The sequence below is a fragment of the Pyrus communis genome, chromosome 12 (genome assembly GCF_041283825.1).
Source record: "Pyrus communis isolate YQ-2024b chromosome 12, ASM4128382v1, whole genome shotgun sequence".
Taxonomy (NCBI): Eukaryota; Viridiplantae; Streptophyta; class Magnoliopsida; order Rosales; family Rosaceae; genus Pyrus; species Pyrus communis.
In genome coordinates, this window is record NC_142576.1 from 21697590 (window position 1) to 21704488 (window position 6899).

Consider the following 6899-nt stretch of genomic DNA (forward strand, 5'->3'; position numbering starts at 1 on the left):
ACCCGACCCGTTAACCCGACTTGTTAATATTAGTATTTGAATAGATGCTTAACGGGTCGGGTCGCTAACAGGTGAACCCGTTAACAACCCGTTAAATAACGGGTCATTTTGGGTCAACCTGTTAGACCCGTTAGCACCCGTTAGTTGAGGATGTTTTAGTAATTTCAGTCAAGCCTTAACAACAAAAAATAAACTCTATGCAAAAAAAATAATGATAATAATAATTGTTAACGGGTGAAACGGATGACCCGTTAGCTTAACAGGTCAGGTTCGGGTGAGCTGTTAACTTAACGGGTCGGGTTCAACCTGATCCAAACCCAATAAACCCGACCCGTTTACAGGTCAATCTGCAAGGCCTGGAAGTATAAGAGCTCTGTTTATTTCAACTCGATTATTGCAGTTACATCAGGTAGCTTTGGACATGGCAGTGATGATGGAGGCAGATGGTGAACGGATGATGATATTGTACACCATCATTCAATACATGATATTGAACGGCAAGCTGTAAAGAATATTGGGGAAGAAGACGAAAAGCTACATATGCTTTTGATTTATTATTTTTGATTTATTTTAGAGAGAACATGATTGGATTTCCAATAAAAAAAAAAAGTTAGAATTCCAATTAAAAAAAGTTTGATAGGAGTTGAACTCTTAAGTGAGGTTAAGTGAATGACTTTCCAATAAAACAAAGCTAGATTTCCAATTAAAAAAAGGTTAGATAGGAGTCAAACTCTTAAGTGAGGTTAAGTGAATGACCAAATGTGAAATCGGTTCTACTAAAAATATATAAAAAAATAAAAATAAAAAAAAACTAATTTTACATATATTTGAAATTGATGCTGTAAAAAATGGTCGATGAAGGGTTGGATTGATGGCATGCATGTAATTTTTTTGAAAGTTTTGATTATACTAAAACTATACAAACTGAATCTACTAAAAAGTATACAAACTAATTATACATATATTTGACACTGATTCTGCAAAAATGGTCGATGGGTTGGACTAATGACTTGCATGTAATTTTGTTCAAAATATATAAACTGATTTTGCAAAAATGATCGATGATGGGTTGAACTGATTCTGCAAAAATGGTTGTCACATCCCAAACCCGGGGCCGGTAATAAAAACTCGAACATGAATCGGAAACGTGAGTTAAAAGCTCAATAAATAAAAGAAAATAGAAACGGATTGGAAAATAAATTCCTCTTATAAAAATAACTCATGATTCTTAAACAAATCAAGAATTCTTTACAACTTACAGTAAATAAATGAATAAACATTCTATTCTCACATCTAATCCGATCTCATCCTGCCTACCCTCTTGAATGTCTAGTTCATAAACCTGCATAACAATAGAGGGATGAGCTTCAATAGCTCAGTAGGGACATAACCTTATCACAGTAAATTGACAATATTAAATTAAGTGTCATGAAATCATATAGCCAAATATCAAATTATTATGGATAACAATGCTTGTATGCAATCCAAGCTCTTCAGCTACACCCGTTAATTTATATAATAAAAAATGCGGACCTGCACGTCCCATACAATGCATTTTACCACTGCAGCGGTGGTTCGAATGTTCTATTATAAAAACTAACCTCCATACGATATCCCGAGTTCATAAACCCCTTTTGCTAGTCATCTTATCTAATTCATTGATCTCCAGCCCAAATCACCTACATCGACAACCTATTCTAATGTGCACACCAGGCTTACCTGGAACTGGTTTCACAATGAATAGATTCAACTACACAAAAGATCATTTTCAATTACCCTTATTTCCTGAATTCCAATCTCAACATTGAAGTTCCAACTACATCTCACAACATGAGTGATGCACAAATAATGTCATTTCATCTTTCGCATGTATCACAGTATATTCGCAACAAATAGCATTCCAGCAATAATTCCATAACCAATAACAAGTAAACACTTAATTGAAACAATTAGCTAATTAATATCCAATCACATTAATCAACCAAAAATATCAAGAATATTATAACACTTCATGAAATTCAATAAAATCAATTTCCGTAAAGGTCTGCTTTATTTCCCATACCTGGATTCCAAAGCTAAAATAAAGATCCATGTCACTACCGGAATAGCTAAACTCCACGTACTTATTGTGGAGAAAAAAATAATTAAGAAAATTATGAATGCGACACGTGAACTTTTGGGTGAAAAGACAAAATTACCCTTGAGGCACACCGAGATTCCCATACACATGCAACAGACAATAACATCTTAATCAAGGTCAAAGGTGATCAAAATGATATTTATTCAAAACCCTCTCATCAAATCCTCACCCACAAGGTAACTCCTAATTATTCTTTTCAAATTAGGATTAATTACCAAATTAATTGCAATATATTATTTGACATAAAATCTTGCAATTATATTCAAAATAACACCATAAGTGGCAGGTCCCTATTTCTCCAAATAAGGCTGGCCACACCCCTATATATAGCCCCATCTTCACACCAAAATGCAAGTTCATTCTCTCCCAAAAAATTCCAAAACACTTTTCTTTCAAATTCTAACTTTGACATCTGAGATTCTTCAGCTAAAGCCCCTCCCCCCCGCATTCATCGTGGGCGCGTCATCTTCGGTGTTATTATTTTGTAGGTGCATTTTCGTCAAAGAATGAGAAGGCAAAAATTTGCATCCACATTTATCTATGTCACTACCGAAATAGCTAAGCTCCATGTACTTAAGCAAGTTCCTTGATCACTCCGAAATCATCATATATTTCTTCCACTCTTTTATATTCTAATCTCCCTCTATACATACACACACGTATATAGATGTATATAAATTGACACTTTGCATGGCTGCATGCAACATGATAAAGAGGGGAAAAGGTTGATAACTAATGTGCATAAAATTGAGAAGGGTGGAAGCTATTTATAGGAGACAAAGTCGGCAACTATCTTCATTCTATCTTGGTAGGACCAATGGTAAAGAAAACTTAATAGCTAAGAGTTCATAAATTAAAATGGATAATGATTGTCTAGATTAGAATGTATCAACAACCTGAGTTACCGAAAGAAGATGATGAAGTGTAAAGGTGCAAGTGTCGATATTCAATTTGGAAAATCCACACATCAGATTTCGTAACTTCCTAAGGTCCATATTATGCTTATAAAACAACATACTAAAATCTCATTACAATCTGACGGTCGGATCTCCGCCAATTACTATGATTAGGTGGCGGTCAACAATTTATTTTACAAACTTTGAAATCTAATTCGGGAAGATCCATACGTCGGATTCCCGATCTATCAATTCCTAATATTCTCAAATATTTCGTTCTATAACGCATTAAAGTTTGGTGACGATCCAACGGTCCGATCGTCGATTTATATAATATCAAGTGATGTACCATGATGAAACTAGGTTCAAATGATCAATTCGCATCATACAGATATCAAATATGAAATCAGGACATCTAATTGAACTTAGAAAGACATCGTCGACCCACTGGCCACATACCGCTGCAGGTGGCGGTTTCCAGCAAGCAGAAACCCAATTTTCCGACTAACTCTAAAATTACTAAATTTTATAGGCAAGTAGATTTCAATGATAGGAACAACTTTCATAGTTGTGCCAAATTTCAATTCGGCCGGGCAACGCTTGAATTTGTCCTCGATCCGCCGGAAACCCTTGATTTGGATGTTCTTGATTCAACTCCAAAACAGCTCTGCCGCCCCCAAAGTTGTTTGGGCTTTGTTCCTGGGCTCAAGAGGATGCTATAGGCGGTGGTGATCGAAGGAAATTGTTTTAGAATTGCAGGATCGACAGCAAGAACGCCTACACCCACCTGTGCGGTTTTCCCAATTCAAAGCCAAATATCTTTGATTTTGGGGTGTAATAGGAAGAGGGAACAATGGGGAATGTTTTCTCGGTAGTTAGGTGACGTGGTTCGCCGAAAAAACGAACAAAAAACCTTCGGAATTGGTTGTGGAAACCGGGTAGGGTCATGGGTCGAAGGGAGGGTCCAGTTTTCCCTTCCTTATCTCATCCCTCCTTTCACTCCTTTCTTTCTTTTCTCATTGGTTCACTCCTCTCTTCCCCCTCATCTCTGATTGGCCCATATGTTCCCCCCATCTCTCATTTTCTCTCATCTCCTTTTCATCTCACCCGTCCATTTCTCTCATTTCTCTTCTTTTCCTTTCCTCCTAGCCACACACGTGGCACATCTCATTGCTCCAGAAAATCTGGAACCTTCTAGATTATGGTCAAAATTACAAAAATGTCTCTAACTCTAAACGTTAATAACTCTTTTGTTATCACTCCATTTCATGAACGGTTTGCGCCCGTGCATTCGTGAGATCGAGCTCTATTCGAAAATATAAATTGTGACCTCAAAAGGTCTACGGATTTTGAATAATTAATTTCCAAACTTCAAACTTCGTAACTAGTTTAATTAAAATCTAAATTCAAATAAATTAATATAAATTCTAGAAAAATAATATAAAATCTCAATAATACAAATACGTAGATTATAACAATAAAATCCAGGAACGAGATTTCACAAAATGAAAGGTGAATATTAAAAGGGAGTGTAGAAAATGTGATGTAATGTATTGAAATCGCTTCCCTTAACTAAAATGTTTTCAAAAAAAAAATTTATATTTAGCGTTCTCATAATTAGTTTTATCCTAATTAATATACAAGATCAAATTCATCTAACAGCCCAAATTTCTTCCTCTTTTTCCCCCACTCTCTTCTCAGAATCCCTATCAGCCGTATACCTCCCCCATTCTATTTCTCACTTTTTTCTTAAAGAGAAAGGAACTCCACTATGCTTCCTAAGAGAAGTAAATAGCATTCTTCAACCAATTCTCGAATCCAAACCCGCTTCTCTCACTTTCTCTCCGGTGTCTCATTAATTTCAAACGCGCGACAACGTTTACTTCCTTGCCCGAACTGCATAAGGCAGCAAGGTAACCCCTTTCCCAACCTGTGATCAATGCTTTAATTTGCTTTAGGATTCTCTTACAGTCCTTTCTTTCACAATGGATCACAAAAGCAATAGTTGCTGCAGAAAGTTTTAGAAAGCATTTTTTGAAGAAGCATCTAAAAGCACTACAAACACAATAACAGCAGTGGCTTACATTATCAAAAGCAACAAAGGTAAGCATGTTCATGTTTGGAAACAATCAAGCAAGAGCGCAGTAGATAATGGTAGGTCGTTTACCTATAAAGAGACTCAACAAATTCACCGTAGAGAGCAACACAATCAAAACGAAATTCAAGTCAACCAAAATATTAAGCCATATAACGTTTCCAAATCCAAACTAAATAAATAGTAACATTCACCATGTTCAACTATAAACCAGACATAGGAAGAAATTTCATCCCGAATTTTCAAGTCTGTGATGCTCGATCTTTCAATTCATCAGCTAATAACATCAAGAACCATAAACTGAAAAAACTAGAGCATGCATTCTCAGAGCAAATGGCATTCACCAACATAGGTAATAAAAGTCCTATGGACAGAAGAGGTATGAAAACCAACACAGAAGACTGATCAGCGCAACCTTCTGGCTTCCTTCTCAAATTCGAGCAAGATAAGGATATCACCTTCCTTGATTAGGCCTTTGACGTTCCTCATGACGAAACGGTTCCTGTCATCCAGAAACTTGACTCTCACTTGAGTCACCTGTGCACGAGATCCAGTCCGTCCCATAACCTTGATCAGAATAGCATGTGTTGAGTGTGAATCCTACATTAAAAAAAATGAGGGACCTTGCATGCGTTTATAAAAAGTTAGGCTACTTCCTAAATTGCCAATTGGTTTATGGTGGAATGGAACCCCAACCTTCTTCAGGTTGTCTCACATGTGAAGTCCAACGACGACGCGTGCTTTATGTCACCCAATTTGTGTTGTCCACGTGCTAGGTTTCAAAATTCGTCATACGTAAGGGGATAGTGTTGAGAACGAATATTACATCGGAAAAATTGCCGATTAGTTTTTTAGTGGAACCCCAGCTTTCTTCAACATGCTTGATTGCGTTTCCCATTCTCCACAGTTAACAAAACAGAAGAGAGAATTTTAGAAAAACACAAAATCGTCAATTTAGTTCAAACCCTACAATCTAATAATTCAAGCTAGCTGAATTGTATGAGGAATATACTGAAATACAACATATATGCAATAAGACAGTAGGTAAAGGAAAGCAACAATACAAAATTATGCCTCGTTTTAGAACAAAAAATGTGGACGAGAAACAATCGAATTGCCAATTTATAAGATGACGAAAGAAACGATGAATCGCCAATTTTACTTCTCCAAATCACATTCAACAAACATGTTTATAACGCATCAAGTTCAAACAAATGAAGTATAAAACGCATAAAAACTACATAACTGAAAAAAGAAAATGGGACGAATAACTCATAAATACCATTTTAGTAAAACCCCCATTCAATATAGAACAAACATTAAAACCAACGTGGAACTCTGTTTCCTTTACATCCTTATTACACCCACCCTAATATGTGACGAAATTTCAAACCAAACACGTGGATAACACGAATTGGATGACGTGGTGCACGTGTGGCCATTGAGCTTCACACTTATTTCAACCTGCTCTGATACCAGGAAGAAAGTTGAGGTTTTACTATAAAACCAATTAGTAATATAAGGAGTAGCCCAATCTCTCATAAGCCCCTTGCAAGATTTTTCCTTTCACGTGTGACGCTTTTACCTTCACATCCTCACATACTAAAGGCATTTTCCAAAAACAAAATCATTGAGAAACATCGTGAGCCATTAAAATTTCACAGAAGCAACTTAGAATGCTACAACGTACATATGAAATTTCAATAAAATATTAACTAAAAAAAAGCCAAATTTATCAGTATTCTATAGTTTTCTTTGTGTTGCTACA

At 36.1% G+C, this 6899-nt stretch overlaps 1 non-coding gene across 1 annotated transcript; it reads right to left on the reverse strand.

Moving 5' to 3' along the window:
* Positions 1-6223: 6223 nt before the first annotated feature.
* Positions 6224-6335, reverse strand: LOC148692492 (small nucleolar RNA snoR111). Its single transcript, XR_015954562.1, has one exon. It is a non-coding gene; the product is annotated as a small nucleolar RNA snoR111 (small nucleolar RNA).
* Positions 6336-6899: the final 564 nt, after the last annotated feature.